Genomic DNA, 14,016 nt, shown 5'->3' with positions numbered 1-14,016 from the left:
GCTGCAGGGTGGAAGCCAGGAAAGAAAGCTAGGGAAGGCTGTGGTCTTGGCTGGTGATCAGCTTAACCTGATCCCACGGGAGCTCTAGAGTGTGGACCGTATCATGGAGCGGCTTCCACCTTGAGGCAAGAGGGCGAACTTTCTATAGCCCATTGGAGTCAGTAGTCATGGGCTGCTGGGTGCTCTGGAGGAGGGACTCAGCCTCCCGGGCAAACGACATCTGTTTGGCTGAGGTCAAGAAGATGGCAGCTGGGACCTGAGAAGCCAGGATTCCCAGAGGCCGGAGATGGGTGCCTCGGTAGGATCCGCTGCTCGTGTTCACCGTCTTGGTTCAGACCCGCTGAAATCAGCAGGGATCACCCTTGTTATCAGGCACCCCATTTTGTCAGTGAGGCAGTGAAATCTCAGAGAATTTCAGCTTCTTGTCCAAAGCCTCCCACTTCACCCGAGGGTGCAATCAGGACTTGAACCCAGGTTGTCTGCCTCCAGATCTCCCGTCCTGCTCATTCCCACTGGCGCTGAGGCTCACGGGCCCGGGGAAGGGCCTCACCCTGTCGTCCAGCAGGGGATCTGAGAGCGACACGGGAGAGGGGTACAACAGGGGCTCCCTCTCTGGGGCCAGAGCTGCGGTGTTTCCTCCAGACCCTCAGTGCTGGGGCCTGGGGAGCAGCTTCAGTTGAACTCTTGCAAATTGGTCCTTTCTGCTTCCCACAAAGGAAGCAGAAATAACTGAGTGGGTGAGAGGCTTTCAGGGGGCCCTTCTGGCTCCCGCAGGTGTGAAAGGGGAACTGACCGATCGTGTAAACCACAGGCACTTCCTGACTTAGGGAAAGGGCAAGAAACCCAGGACTGGCAGGCTCACCCGCAGGTGCCCAGGCGCACACTCTCACAGCACACTCGTGTGCACACACACACTCACACACACACACCACCCTTGCAGACAGGCTCTCAGATGCACGCAAACACCTACTCCCTCACGCTCAGTCATGAAGCCGCACGAACCCGTGAGATCATGACCTGAGCGGAAATCAAGAGTCGGACGCTTAACCGACTGAGCCGCACATGCACCCTTGAAACGATCACTCACACTCACACACGTCACACACGCTCACACACTCACGATCACACACACTCCCACACGTCAAAAACACATACAACTGCTCTCCCGGCACACGCCCAGTTTTTTTCTTCCAGTTTTACCGAGATATAATTGACCACACACCCAGTCTGATTCCTTGGGAGGTGAATATGGCAGAGGGGCATTGTTTCCAGAGAGATCTTGTCTTGGCCACCTCTCCCTGCAACCCTTCCCACATCCTTTTCCCGCTGTCCCCTCCCCTTTTACCTCTCCCCCTCCCCCACATCTCCTGTTGGCCTCCTATCTTTCTCAGGGAAGGGGTGGCCACGATGCGGTTACATTTGTACAAAATTGCACCTGCAAATCTCCTGCGCCTGGGTTTCTGTCTTCCCCTGTGTTGCTCCAACCTGTTTTCTTTTGTTCAGATCAACCCGACGGGCCATTAGAAGGCAGGGCCAGACTCTGCAGACCCGATGAAGTCTTTCCTGGAACCCCAGATTGGAAGAATTTGGTTGGCAATCTTGAGGGACAAGAAAAGGATCTAGTCTTTGGCCGCAGGGTGCATCCCTCGCCCCAACTATCAGGCCCAAGCCCCTCACCTTAGGAAGAAAAGATTGAGGCAAGGGAAGAGGCAAAAACTTGCTCGAGCAAGGGCTTGTATCCAGGTGTCTGTCTCTCCTGTGCTGGGCAGTTTTCCCCAGCCCAGCCACGCTGATCGATAGCCTAATGGCTAATGATGATAATGATGATGGTGGTGGTGATGTTGGTAATAATGGTGACAGTCATGGGGTTAATGATGAGGGTAGCAGCTCACATATCGTGCCAAGCTCTGTTCTAAACTCTTTACTAAACAATTACTCTCATTTTGCACATGAGGTATCCGAGGCATTCAGAGGTGATACCTCACTGGCTTAAGATCACATAACTAGTAATGGTGCCTGGCAAACTCAGAGAAGACATTGCACAGACTCACAGACACCCCCCTGGGCAGGAAGCTGGCGCAGGGAGGACCTGGGGAGATCCTTCCACTTTCTGGGTCACTGTACAGATATGGAACATCTGAGCCCCAAGGAAGGGACTTGCTCAGCTCAGACAGCAAAGATGGCAGCATGATCTCTTCTAGGGAGAGCTCCAAAGCTCACGCGCCATCCAGCTAGGGCTCTCCAAGATGGAGGGAGACAGTCAGAGAATGTACATGAAATGCTACTTGCCCAGCTTATGGCACAAAGATGAGCACCCAGCAGGGGCTCAGGCATGCTGGTAGCCCCACTGTCCCGGAAAGGAGACAGAACCCAAGGCTTCAGAAAGAGGTCAAGTGCCCTCAACATGCAGATTGCCCACCCATTGCACACAGGCGTGTGAACTTGTATCCCAGGCGTAGGGGGTGGCATAGAGTAGGTGCACAGTAAGCGTTTGGAATGAACTGTGCCACCTTACAGAGAGAAAAAAGTCAGGGTCAGCTCTAAGATGGACAAAAACAGCGACGTCCTTTAGAAACGATCTGTGCTCAAGGCAGCCGTTTGCTTTTGTCCAGGACCCCAGCAGGTGCCATGCACGGGGGGGGGGGGGGTGGGGGGTGGGGGGAGAGACCAGCTGCCACGTTGAGCAGCCAAAATGGAAGTTGTCCCCCCACCTTCTGTGCAAAGAGAGACACCGGACTGGATTCCTGGGTACCACCGGTTGGTTGTTGCCCAGAGTTACAATTTGAGATGGCCCAAGAACGCCCATCCACCCCGCCCCCCCGCCGCAGTGTCTTCCCAATTGCCTCTTCCAATTCCTGACATTCTACCGCTTTGAGGCTCATTCCTCGGTGTCCTGATAACCATCAAAGCTATCACTTTGTACGGCCAAGTGCCTCACACACCTCAGCTCAGGGGATCCTGTGAGGGGGGAGACTGAGTTTCTGGAAAAGGCAGCATCTTGCCTGAAACCCCAGCTAGTCACGATCGAACCAAGATGGGGCCCGACTTTGTTAGAATTCAGGACTTTCTCTCTTTACCGGGACTACCGCTGGCAGCTCTGGCTTCCTCCACCCAGTGACTTCCGCCTCCAGGACTGGGGTGGCACAGGGCTCTCCTGTGGGACGCCTCCAGGGAGCCAGGTATGTGAGCCTAGGGCACCGCAGGTGGTAAGACAGAAGGTGAAGACGTGGAGGGGGACGATGCCGCTTAACAAGGACATGCAAACCCAGGCACAGAGCTTCTAAGCGGGGACTTCCCAATGGGCTTCCAGTGCAGAAAAACAGAACCGGCTGTCTGCACATGTTTTCTTGACAGCCTCATAGATCAAGGACCCGCAGATTTCAATACACCTTCTTAGTCTAAGAAGGTTTCTTGCTTGTTTTTAAGTTCAAAAAACATCTAAGAAGTACATGCTTATAATAAGTAGAGAAATGACTTTGGCAGGGGTGCGAGAGCATCCCAGGAACCCCCCCCCCCCCCCCCCCCTCCCCGGTTCTCTGCAACGGGAGGTACAAAGAAAGGCCCAGGTTGGGATTGTGCTTGACCTGTTCGAGGGATGGAGAGTGTGCCTGGAGCCCGGGAGCCGGGGAGAGTGGGGGGAGATGTGGGGCCAGAAAGCCAGGTTGTGCCCGGGGCTGAGATCTGCAGGGTGAGGACTGAGGACGAGGTAGCCAGGAGCAGAGGGAACAGGAGGAGGGGTAGGGTGGCCCCGTTCCTGCAGGGGTTAGTGACTGAAGAATCCAAAGAATCTCTTCAATATACTCCATGATAACAGCACCCATTGACTGGGTGCCCTGTTGTACTTAAGGCCCCTTTTGCAAGAACATACCTTATCTCATCTTTTGCCTTTACAAAATCCCTGAGAGATAGAGGTAAGTATCCCATTTAAGATAGCTGAGGCTCAGAGAGGCTGAGTGATTTTTTTTCCCCTCAAGGTCACACAGCTTGTGGAATTGTAGGAACAGAATCTGAGCCCAGACTATTCCAGGCTTGTTGTACTAGTTTGATTTCTAAAGCCCCGAAGACAGCATTCAGACTCTTAAAGACCCAGTATTTTCAGCTTATTTTTAGTTGTGTTTTTATTTTATTTATGTGAGAGCACTGAAATACTTGGCTTTCTCCCTGTTTCTGCCTCTTAAAATTAAATATATATATAAGTGTCAGAGGCAGAATTTAATATCATTGGAAAACAAATGACTTCCAAATACAAAACCCAGAGAAAAGATAGGATATATCCCTCTGCAGAAATGATGATTTTTAACAGCATCTCCTTGGTTCAATAAGGACGGAGAGGTTGATGGGCCTCTAAGGAGCCAAGTCTCCTGGGCTTGTCAATTCCTTCCAGCTTATTTATCATCAAGCTGGAAGAAAGAAATTATCCGATGCTAGCCTCAAGTCAGAAAGTTCTTCCTTCCTCCCTTCCTTCCCTCCCTTGCCTTCCTCCTTTCATTCCTTCCTGGCTCTCACTTTCTCCCTCTTTTCCTTCTTCCCTTCCTTCTCTATTTCCTTCCCTTGTAACTTTGTTTTTCAGAGGTGACCGTGATACCGGGGGTGGGAGTAATCCCTCAAACACAACCTCCATCATACCTTCTCTGGAAGGATCCTCCAAAGGCTTCCTTCTCTGGGAAGGAGGAACTGAATCCTGGCCTTCCACTTCAAGCCTCCCTGATATGACTCCAGCTTGACCTCCGAGCCCCAGAGGGCTGATGGCCCAGTGCCCTCCTGCGTGGGGACCTCACTTGTCCTGTCCTCTGAGCCTATGCCCTTGTGGGAAGGGCTCATCAAACTCTGGGGACCTCGGTCCTCCCCCCAAACCCACCCTTGTCGACATTTCTCTTACCCCCTCCCCCCAAGGCCTCAAGGCAATTTTCTCTGCCCAGAGTTTTCTGATTCACATTCCAAACTCTGCCTGCCGGGGTCAACTCACTTCCGGGTTTTGGACCTGAGAATCTGAGGAAGGAGGGACCTTGTTAAGACAGGGGTAGATGAGAGGGTGAAGGCTAGCTCAGTGTCTAGAACCTTATGACGCTTTCTTCATCCATCTATGCACACCTTTCTCCATTCAGTCAATACATTTTCCCCACAAGTCTCTCGTGTGCCAGGCATGTGCTGGGTATGCCGTGTGGCAGGATAGATATGGCCATTGACTTAATGGGGCATGCTGCTACAGTAGATTATTCCATACGCTTAGGCTAAGTGCCGTGAAGGGGACGTACAAGGACCCTGACCCACTGACATTTCACGCAGGACGTGAGTCAGGTGTGAAGACAGAAGAATATTTGTCTTTTCCTGTTTATTTGCAGGACTTCCTTGGATATTCTGGATACCAGTCCTCTGTCAGTTATCTAGATTGTAAACATCTCCCAATCTCTGGTTTGTCCATTAATGTGTTGCAGTATCTTTCCTGTATGATTTGCATTTTAATGTAGTTGAATTTATCCATATTTTTCTTGACAGTCAGTGCTGTGCACGTGTGTTTAAAAAACCCTTAACTTTTTTTTTTCTTTTTGAATTTGAGAGAGAGAGAGAGTGTGTGAGTAGGGGAGAAGGGCAGGGAGAGAGAGAGGGAGAGAGAGAGAGAGAGAGAGAGAGAGAGAGAGAGAGAGAACCTCAAGCAGGCTCCACGCTGAGCGTGGAGCCCAATGCGGGACTCGATCCCACCACCCTGGGATCATGACCTGAGCCCAAATCAAGAGTTGGACGCTCAACCGACTGAACCACCCAGGTTCCCCAAACCCTTACCTTTTTTTTGAGGTAATAATGATTGAAGTAAAATAACGATGTTTTCCTCTAAAGGTTTTGAAGATTCTCTTTGGGTTGGCCCGTCTGTTACGGGGTGTGCATGTGTGTGTTAGGAATCTAATTTTATAACATAAAATCCACATCTAAAATGGTTAGGTTGAGCGTAAGTGCACTGCTCAGTAGCACGTAGGACATTCACCGTGTTTTGCCTCCACTGGCACATGTAGTTCCACAGTGTTGTTCATCAGCCCGAAAGGAAACCGTGAGCCCATTCAACAGTCCCTCCCGCTTCCCCCAACAGCAGCCCATGGCAGCCCCTTATCTGCTTTCCGGCTGGATAAATGTGCCTGTTTGGGGGATTTCACACCATTCGCATCGTACAACACGCGGCCTTTGGCGTCTGGCTTTTTTCACTTCGCATTTCACCAGGTTCGTCCAGGTGGCGACACGAACCAGGATCTCCCTCCTTTTGATGCCGAATAATATTCCACTGCGAGGATGTATCACATTTTGCCTGTCCATTCATCCGTCGATGGACACTCGGGCTGTTTCCACTTCTTCACGATTATAAATGGTAATGCTGGGAACATCCCCGTACACATTTTTGTCTGCATACCTGTTTTCAATTCTTTGGGGTCTGGCAACACTTTCTGAACAGTTTGGGTCCCCATCCCCCGCCATTGATCTGTAGTTCCACCTGTCAGACACCGCGTTTCCGCACAGGGGGGTCTCTTGCTAGGCTACTTATTTCGTTCCATCGGTCCGATAATCCACCCCCATACCAGCGTCCGTTGTCAGAGCCTCACGGTACATCGTGATATCTGGTCGAGCAAGTGTTCAACTCCTCCCTCCCTGCTTTGTCAAAACCGTCTCGGTTTAAACCCGGCCCTTGGCCTGGGGAGCAGCTTGTCAAGTTCCACGAAAACTCTGTCGAGCTTTGTTGTGGATCGAGAGGTTGGTTTGAAGAGAATAAATCGCCATTTACAATGATGAAGCTTCCCAGCACACACATGGGTCCTTTTCTTCCCACCTCAGGACTTTTGCGCGTGACTGTTTGGGTCCCTCTCCCCGAACCCTTCACCTAGCAAACTCCTCCTCCCCCCAGTCTCAAGGTCCTCTATATCTGCATTTCCCCCTCAGAGCCCGGATCGTTTGCCCGGAAATCATTAACTGGGCATGTCATTGTCTGGGCCGTTGACTCCCCCAGCCTTGTTTGCTTGGTGTCCTTCCACTTGAAGAGGAGGGGCTGACACGTAGTAGGGTTCTGATAAATATTTGTTACAAGAAAGAAGGAGGTAAAGAGAAGAGGGTCTTCGGGCCCCGGAGCGCTCTGGCCATATGTGGAGAGATGGTGAACAGTCACATCACTTGTCTGTGCCTCTGCTTTCTTCCCTGGAAAATGGGGACGTGATCAGGGTGTGCTGAAAATTATGTGGGCTCAGGTACAGGTAAAGCACTTGGAGCCAAGCCCGGCAAGTGATCGGAGCTGGTGCCTCCCTGACCCACCCTTCCTCTCCATGAACATTCAGCCTCACACTCTTGTGATGTGGCAGCAGGCTCCACAGCCCCGTCACCAACAACTATCTACTTTTGACTTTACCTTCCCCGTGAACTAGTCATCTTATCTCATTTTGCATATAAGGCAAATGAATCTCAGAAGGGAAGAATGACTAATCCTTAAACCTAGAACTCCTGACCCCCAGACAAAGTGAGTATGGTCTTTAAGGTGTTTTCCGGCTCAGATGTTCCGTCAGCAAGACTGAAGTTAAATTTTGAGCACCACGTGGATCCTCTCAAAGCAAAACAAGAAAACTTCCAGACCCACAGTGTGGAATTAAGTTATATTTATCTTATTGTTACTGAAATATGTATAAACCTAAAATTAAGGACGAACTCCTCATGCTCACAGCTCTATAAACCAACCATAAAGCCCACACAAATCTTCTAAGAAAACAGAAACACAACCACGAAAGCAAGAACATCCAAATTAAATGAATAGGGCTGAAGATGCGTTGCTGAAATCAGAGATCGGACACCAGGTGTTAACAGTAGCAGAGTAATGTTTTCACATGTTTTATGTTTCCGGTGTCCTCGTCTTTTGATTTGGATCACGGTGAGCCACCACTTGGGCCACTGTCAGAGTTAGTGTCATCGTTCTCTTAAAACACACACACACGCACAAAACTCGTTTATAATCCAGTTTGATGGGCGAGCAATTTAAACAATGCATTCTCAAATGCAATAATGAAAAATGGGAAATAATGCCCTGAGTATAACATCGCTCATTGTATGTTTACGGTGATACTGACTACACTACTGATGAGTGACTACAAGTTCACCAAAGACAATAATGGCCCCGTTTATACTCTAGCAAAGGACCCATTGTGGTCATTGCCATGGGGCTCCTCATTCCTGAGCTGCTGTGTGGGGCTGATGATTCAATTCTCCCACCGCTTTACTCCACTGGACCCATCGGGAAACTTCATTCTCCCAAGCTCCAAGGCGTCACCTGGCCCACTTCGTGGCCTCTGTGCATGCTTCAAGTATTCAGTCAGCCCTCTGTTCCTTTCTCATCGGAATGAAACAATTAAAAAATTATACATCACACTCATGTTTTGTGCCGCTTTTGTCAAAGTATAGTTCCAATGCATTAAAATACTTCAGAAGCTAATTTCTCAGTCTCTCAAGTTGACGTTCAATGACAAATGACCCTGGAAAAAGGAAGTTTTGAGTTTCCACCGGCAAAATACCCGGCCGTGAGCCCGAGTGTGGGAGTAAGATGCCTGTTGTCCGTTATCAGCGCAGGGCAAGGGCCGCCGGATGTGCCTACATCAACTCACCAGAAGTGAATCGCCGTCATGCTGGGCGCAGAACTCTCAAGTACATTTTGGGGGGTTCTCTTTTAAATAATTCCAGTGGAGAAGCCCGGGGGGTGTGTAGGGAAACTCGGGCTCAAGTCTGCGAACACCGCGCTGGGTGCCCGGTGACCAGCCCCCACTTCCGGAGCTTTGGACTTGGGGGGACCCGGGCAGGGCGGCTCAGGCTCCGGCCCGCCCGCCTGTCGCTGTCTCCATCTGCACTCTTCCTTCCCCAGGAAACAAATGGTGGATCAGACCTCCCAGGCTCTCCGCCTCCCCAGTGTCTGGCGGCGCGCCAGGGCCCCGAGGCCCCTCCCTGCACCACTGGGTGACAGACCCCACCCCACCCTCCAAAGCTCCGGGTCCCCCCACCCCACCCCACCCCACCCCCACCCCCACCACGTGCAGCCCGAGAAGGCAAAGAGGCCCAGCAGCCCTCACCAGGGATTTTCTTTTCTTTTTTTGCTGGTTGCAGGCTTTTTTCTGCCTGAGTGAAAATGAAACAGACACCCCCTCCGCCTCCCCGCCGGCAGACACACGCACCCGCACTCACGCACTCGCGCGGCCGGCCTCCCGGCCGCCAGTGTCCGGGGCGGGCCCGGCTCTGCACACACAGCCGCGGGCGGCGCAGAGCGGGGAGCGCCGCCGCTGTCTGTCGAGCGCTCGCCGGCTCCCGCGCGCCCCTGCCCGCCGCCCGCCGCCCGGGAGCAGCGCCCCGCGGCCGGCCCGGCCCGGAGCGCAGGCTGCACACCCCGCCCCGGCGCGCCCCGCGGGGCTCGGGCAGAGGCGGCGCGGCCACCGTGCGGGCCGCCGAGGGCGCCGCCGGGCCGGGGGCCGAGGCGCGGTCCGGCCCCGAGTGCGCCCAGGCTCTGCGGATCAGGTGGGTCCCGCGGGGCGCCGCCCGAGCCCCGGGAGGTGGGAGCTGGGCCCGGCCCGGGGGCTGCGGGCGTGGCTTGGGGGGCGGCGGGGAAGAGGAGCGGGGCCACCGCTCCGGCCCTGCCCTGTTTCTGCCCTGCCTGTGTCCCCGCTTTTGTTCTTGTCGCTCTCTCTCTCTCTCTGCCCCGGTCCCTGTCCCCATCCTGTCCCTGTCGCTGCCTGTGCCCAGCCTGCAGACTCGCCGGAGGGGCGGCGGGCCGAGGTCTCCCCACGGGGCCGACGGGGTGCGGGCGGGAGAGAGGAGCCCCGGGGGGTGCGCGGTGGGACCCCCGCCCCTGGGGGAATCTCGAAAGGAGTGAGGGGTCTGTCCTCGCCCGGGGGGCAGGACAGAGGGAGGGCTCTCGCCCTGGACTACTTGGGAAGAGGATGCCCCTGAGAAGGGGGAGCCTGAGAGGGTGACGAGAGGGGGCGCCGGAGTCCCTGAAAGCTGGGGCACGGAGGAGGAGTGGTCCGAGAGCGCGGACCCAGCCAAACTCGGCACAGCGAAAGTTTCAAACATTTGTAACTTTGGCAGCAAAAGGGCCTGCTGCACTGGGGTGAAGGGAGGAGACAGGGTCCCTTCAACTTTACAAACAGCCCCGTTCCTGCTCGAAAGGGACACCACCCCGCCGTTGAAAATGGCAGAAAAACAGCTAAACAGAATGATTGCACAAACTCTTGAAAGGCATCCAAAAAACAGTAAAGTGGAAAAAATTGTTAGCGCTGGAGGAGAGAAAGCAGAGCGACTTGAGATTTCCCAATCTGCCCGCTGGCCGGGCCGGGGAGGAGGAGGAAGGCGAGGAGGGTGTCAGCGCCTCTCCTCCTCCCCGCCACCATCCCCTCCCCCGCCGCCCCTGCACCTCTCCCATCCCGCCCCCGGAAGGAACCGGGACCAGGCGGCTGCTTCTGTGGCTTTGCTCGCCGTTTGCACTCCTTCTGGATCTGGCGCAGGCCTCGTTTGCCTTCTTCATTTACCTGGAAATAGGTATGTCTCAGGAGGCAGGAGATGCTGGGGACCCCAGGCCTCACTGCTTCTTAGCTGGGAGACGCTATCCCCGGGAAGCCTGTTTCTGCAACTATGAAATGGGGGTGCTGCTCTGAGTAAGAAAATGCCAGCGTGTGTGACCTGCGGTGGGGACATGGTTATTCTGTTGCACTTCTGTGCCTCTTTGGCTGCACTAAGCAAGCACTTTCTCCCTGGTTCTGAGTTATTGCTGGGTGTACCGTGTCTCTCCTACCAGATGGCAGGGGAGGGGGGGCAGGTGCAGATCTCAATTGTTGTTGGAAGTGGCAGGTATTCAATGACTTAATAAAGCAGAGCTGGGAATGCCCCTGGGGTTTACCTTGGTCCAGGAGATTGCAGACTGTGCTCCTGGGAGTCTTGAGATCCTGGCTCTGGAGCCACCGTAGTGGGGGAGGGGGGCCTACAGGGCAGGGCTCTGACCCCTCCTTCCTTCTTTCAGAAGGAACAAGCTCCCTTCTGCCTTTATCTCTCCTATGTATATTGGGAAACCCCAGGGGCTGTTTTTGTTATCAGATTCCTCAGATCCAGTCTGCTTTGGAGAAACTGAGTCAAGAGGTATGCAAAGTGGTTTGTGTAAGATTCTCTGGTGGCCAAGCCTTGCCAGGAAGCCTGTCTCCTGAGTCATGGGCCACGAGCACCTTTCCCTTGGCCATGGTGGCTCCGAGCAGCCATTTCTCCAGCTGTTAGCACCAGCTCACCTGGATCCTAACTCCAAGGCCTCTGGTTCACCTTCTTACCCTTCTGGGAGAAGAAGCCATGAATCACATCCTCTGAGATGTTTTCGGACTTTTGTGGGACCTTTAGATGTGAGTAGAACTAACAGTTTGTTCATAGGCTAAGATCAAAAAGAATTAGGTTCCCCAGGAGCTAGTCAGCACACTGCCCTTATCATAGCCCAACACAACAGGGTGGGGGATCTTGTTACCTCATTTTATAGTAAAGGAAATGAAGTTCAGAGAGGCCAAGTAACTCACCCACGGATGCTCAGCTTCTAACTCAAGGCTGGGATTTGAATGCAGCCCTGTCTGACTCTAAGGCTTGTGCTCTTTATATTACATCATCTCTCCTAATGGTTAGAAAACAGCTAATGGACAGACATCATTAAGATGGGAGCAAGAGTGAGCGAGAATAGCTGAAAGGGGACAGCATTAAGCCGGAGACTGGGCATTCATATAGGGACATTCACACTATAAATATAATTGTATTTGAAATGACTGTGTTTTCTGCCCTGTACGTTCTTTTTATTTTAGTGTTTTTTGGTAGATCCTTACAAATTATTTTTCTAATTTTTAATTAAAGTATCATCTAGATACAATAGTATCCACAAATCTTCAGTTCAAACATGTTTTGACAATTGTTCACACCTATGCAACCACCACCCAAAGTGACAGGTAAATATTTGCAACATCCTGGAAAGTTTCCATTTCCAACTAATTTTCCTTCTGTCCCTCCCAGACAACCATTTCCTGATTTTATTACCATTGATTAATTTTGCCTGCTCTTGTACTTCGTGTAAATAGAATCATACTGTATATCTCTGGTTTATTTCACTTGACGTAGTGGTTTCCAAATTCACCTGTATTGCTGCATATATGAGTAGTCTGTTCCTTTTTATTGCTTGAGTAGTAGTTTATTCTGTTGTATGGGTATACCACGGTTTGCTTATTTATTCCCTTACTGAGGAACGCGTTGGGTTATTTCCAGTTTGAGCTCTTATTTCTTGTAGAATTCTTTTGTGGACATTGGTCTTCATGTAGGACTGAAATTCGTGGGTCATAGGGTATACCATTTTACCTTCCCACAGCAACGTAAGGCTCTTGCAATTATTCCACATGCTTGATGATATTTGGTGTTGCTTTTATTTTAGTCGTTTTGATTTTAGCCATTTTAGTGGCAGGGTGATGGTATCTTATACCTTCTATTTTTATGATGCAATTTTAAGGGCTGTTGGAGAAGACAGCATGAACAGGGGGCAGAATATAAAATAAGATGGTGGTGTGGAGGCCACCAGAAGCCATGCCTCCGGAGGGAAGGAACCTAATGGAATTGTTGGAATTGTGACATTAGGAATAGGAAATTCTGGGCTTAGGAGAGCTCTCTGTGTATCACCTGCAATTTAAGACCTGGTACTTTTACTCTATAAACTAAGCAAGTTTGTCCACGCTTATGGCTTTTTTTTTTTTTAATTGTTTTTAAAGTCTATTTATTTATTTTGAGAAGGGGGGGGAGGGGCAAGAGAGAGGGAGAGAGAAAGAATCCCAAGCAGGGTCCGTGCTGTCAGCACAGAGTGCAATGGGGGCTCGAACTCATGAACTGTGAGATCATGATCTGACCTGGAAAGCAAGAGCCAGACACTTAACTGACTCAGCCACCCAGGTGCCCCCATGCCAATGACTTTAAATGCTACCTCCAGAGCAGTCATCTTTATCTCCAGTTCACATCTCTGTTTCGGGTCCCCGATTCACATGTTTCACTGCCCACTGGGCATCTCTTCTTGGATGTCTCAAAGATGCTACAAACTTGGCAAGGCCGGACACAACTCATTATCTCGTATTGGCTTTCTGTCATGGGTCACTGGATGAATGATGGCACCACTAGCTGAGAGAATACATAACGAGGAACATTTGGGTCAAGGGCAGAGATAATGTATTTGGTTCCACGCTAAATGGTGTGGAGCAGCCTGGGAAGATAAGGGCAGGAAGATGCACTGGGCAGTTAGGAGATTACTGAAATCTGCTGGGAGTAATTTTGGTGGGATGGAGGACAGACAAGTTAGATTGCTGAGATATGAGAGGGAAAGAAGTGGAGATGGTGAGTACAGGCAATACTTTCAAGAAATTTGTGTGAAAAGGCCAGAGGGAGATTGAGCTACAGTTGTAGGAAGGTGAAGGTGAAGGGAAGGATTTTAGGACGGAAAAGACAAGGGAGATACAGGCCAGGGGAAGGACTCAGTCTAAGAGAGGTAAGAGATGGCCAATAGGGCAAAATTCTAGAGGAGCAGAAGGATGGATGTCTCCACCTCTGTGACTGGGTGTGAGTGAATGAAGGTTCCAATGTGTATCGACTACAGAATTCTCTGTTGACCTTCCATGTGCACAACTCTTAATCATGACGTGGAAAGTTCTTTACCATCTGCTCCCTTTGTGTCTCATATAGTGTGCATCACATGATACTATCATAGAGTATCACTATATGAGACATGCTATAGTATGTCTCATGGAGGGTGTATCAGCTAGCTTTTGCTGCAGCTATGCTGCATAACAAAAACCCCCAATCTTAACGTCTGACCACAGAAGTTTATTGTTCACCTTACATGACGGCTGGAGAGCCATTGTGATACATGGTTTTGTGGCTGTGCTGCAGGTGCCAGCCAGCCAGAAGATCTGCCCATGTGTCTTCTCATTGCAGGACATAGGCTGAAAGAGCTGCTTCTATCTG

General features: G+C 51.5%; 1 protein-coding gene across 2 annotated transcripts in view; it reads left to right on the top strand.

Annotated features, from left to right (window-relative positions):
* The first annotated feature begins 9,436 nt into the window (after positions 1-9,436).
* Positions 9,437-14,016, top strand: part of GGTA1 (glycoprotein alpha-galactosyltransferase 1 (inactive)) — a 57,287-nt gene continuing 52,707 nt past the window's right edge. The window contains exon 1 of one of the 2 annotated variants that reach the window (XM_042912242.1): positions 9,437-9,519. The gene's annotated coding sequence lies outside the window, so the exon portion shown is untranslated. Of the gene's footprint in view, positions 9,520-10,396; positions 10,540-14,016 lie in introns of those variants that run through there. The other variant, XM_042912239.1, reaches the window with a different exon arrangement.

Source organism: Panthera leo, chromosome D4, assembly GCF_018350215.1.
Source record: "Panthera leo isolate Ple1 chromosome D4, P.leo_Ple1_pat1.1, whole genome shotgun sequence".
NCBI classification, from domain to species: domain Eukaryota; kingdom Metazoa; phylum Chordata; class Mammalia; order Carnivora; family Felidae; genus Panthera; species Panthera leo.
Note: the sequence above shows the minus strand (reverse complement) of the source record. Positions and strands in the feature narration are given on the sequence as shown.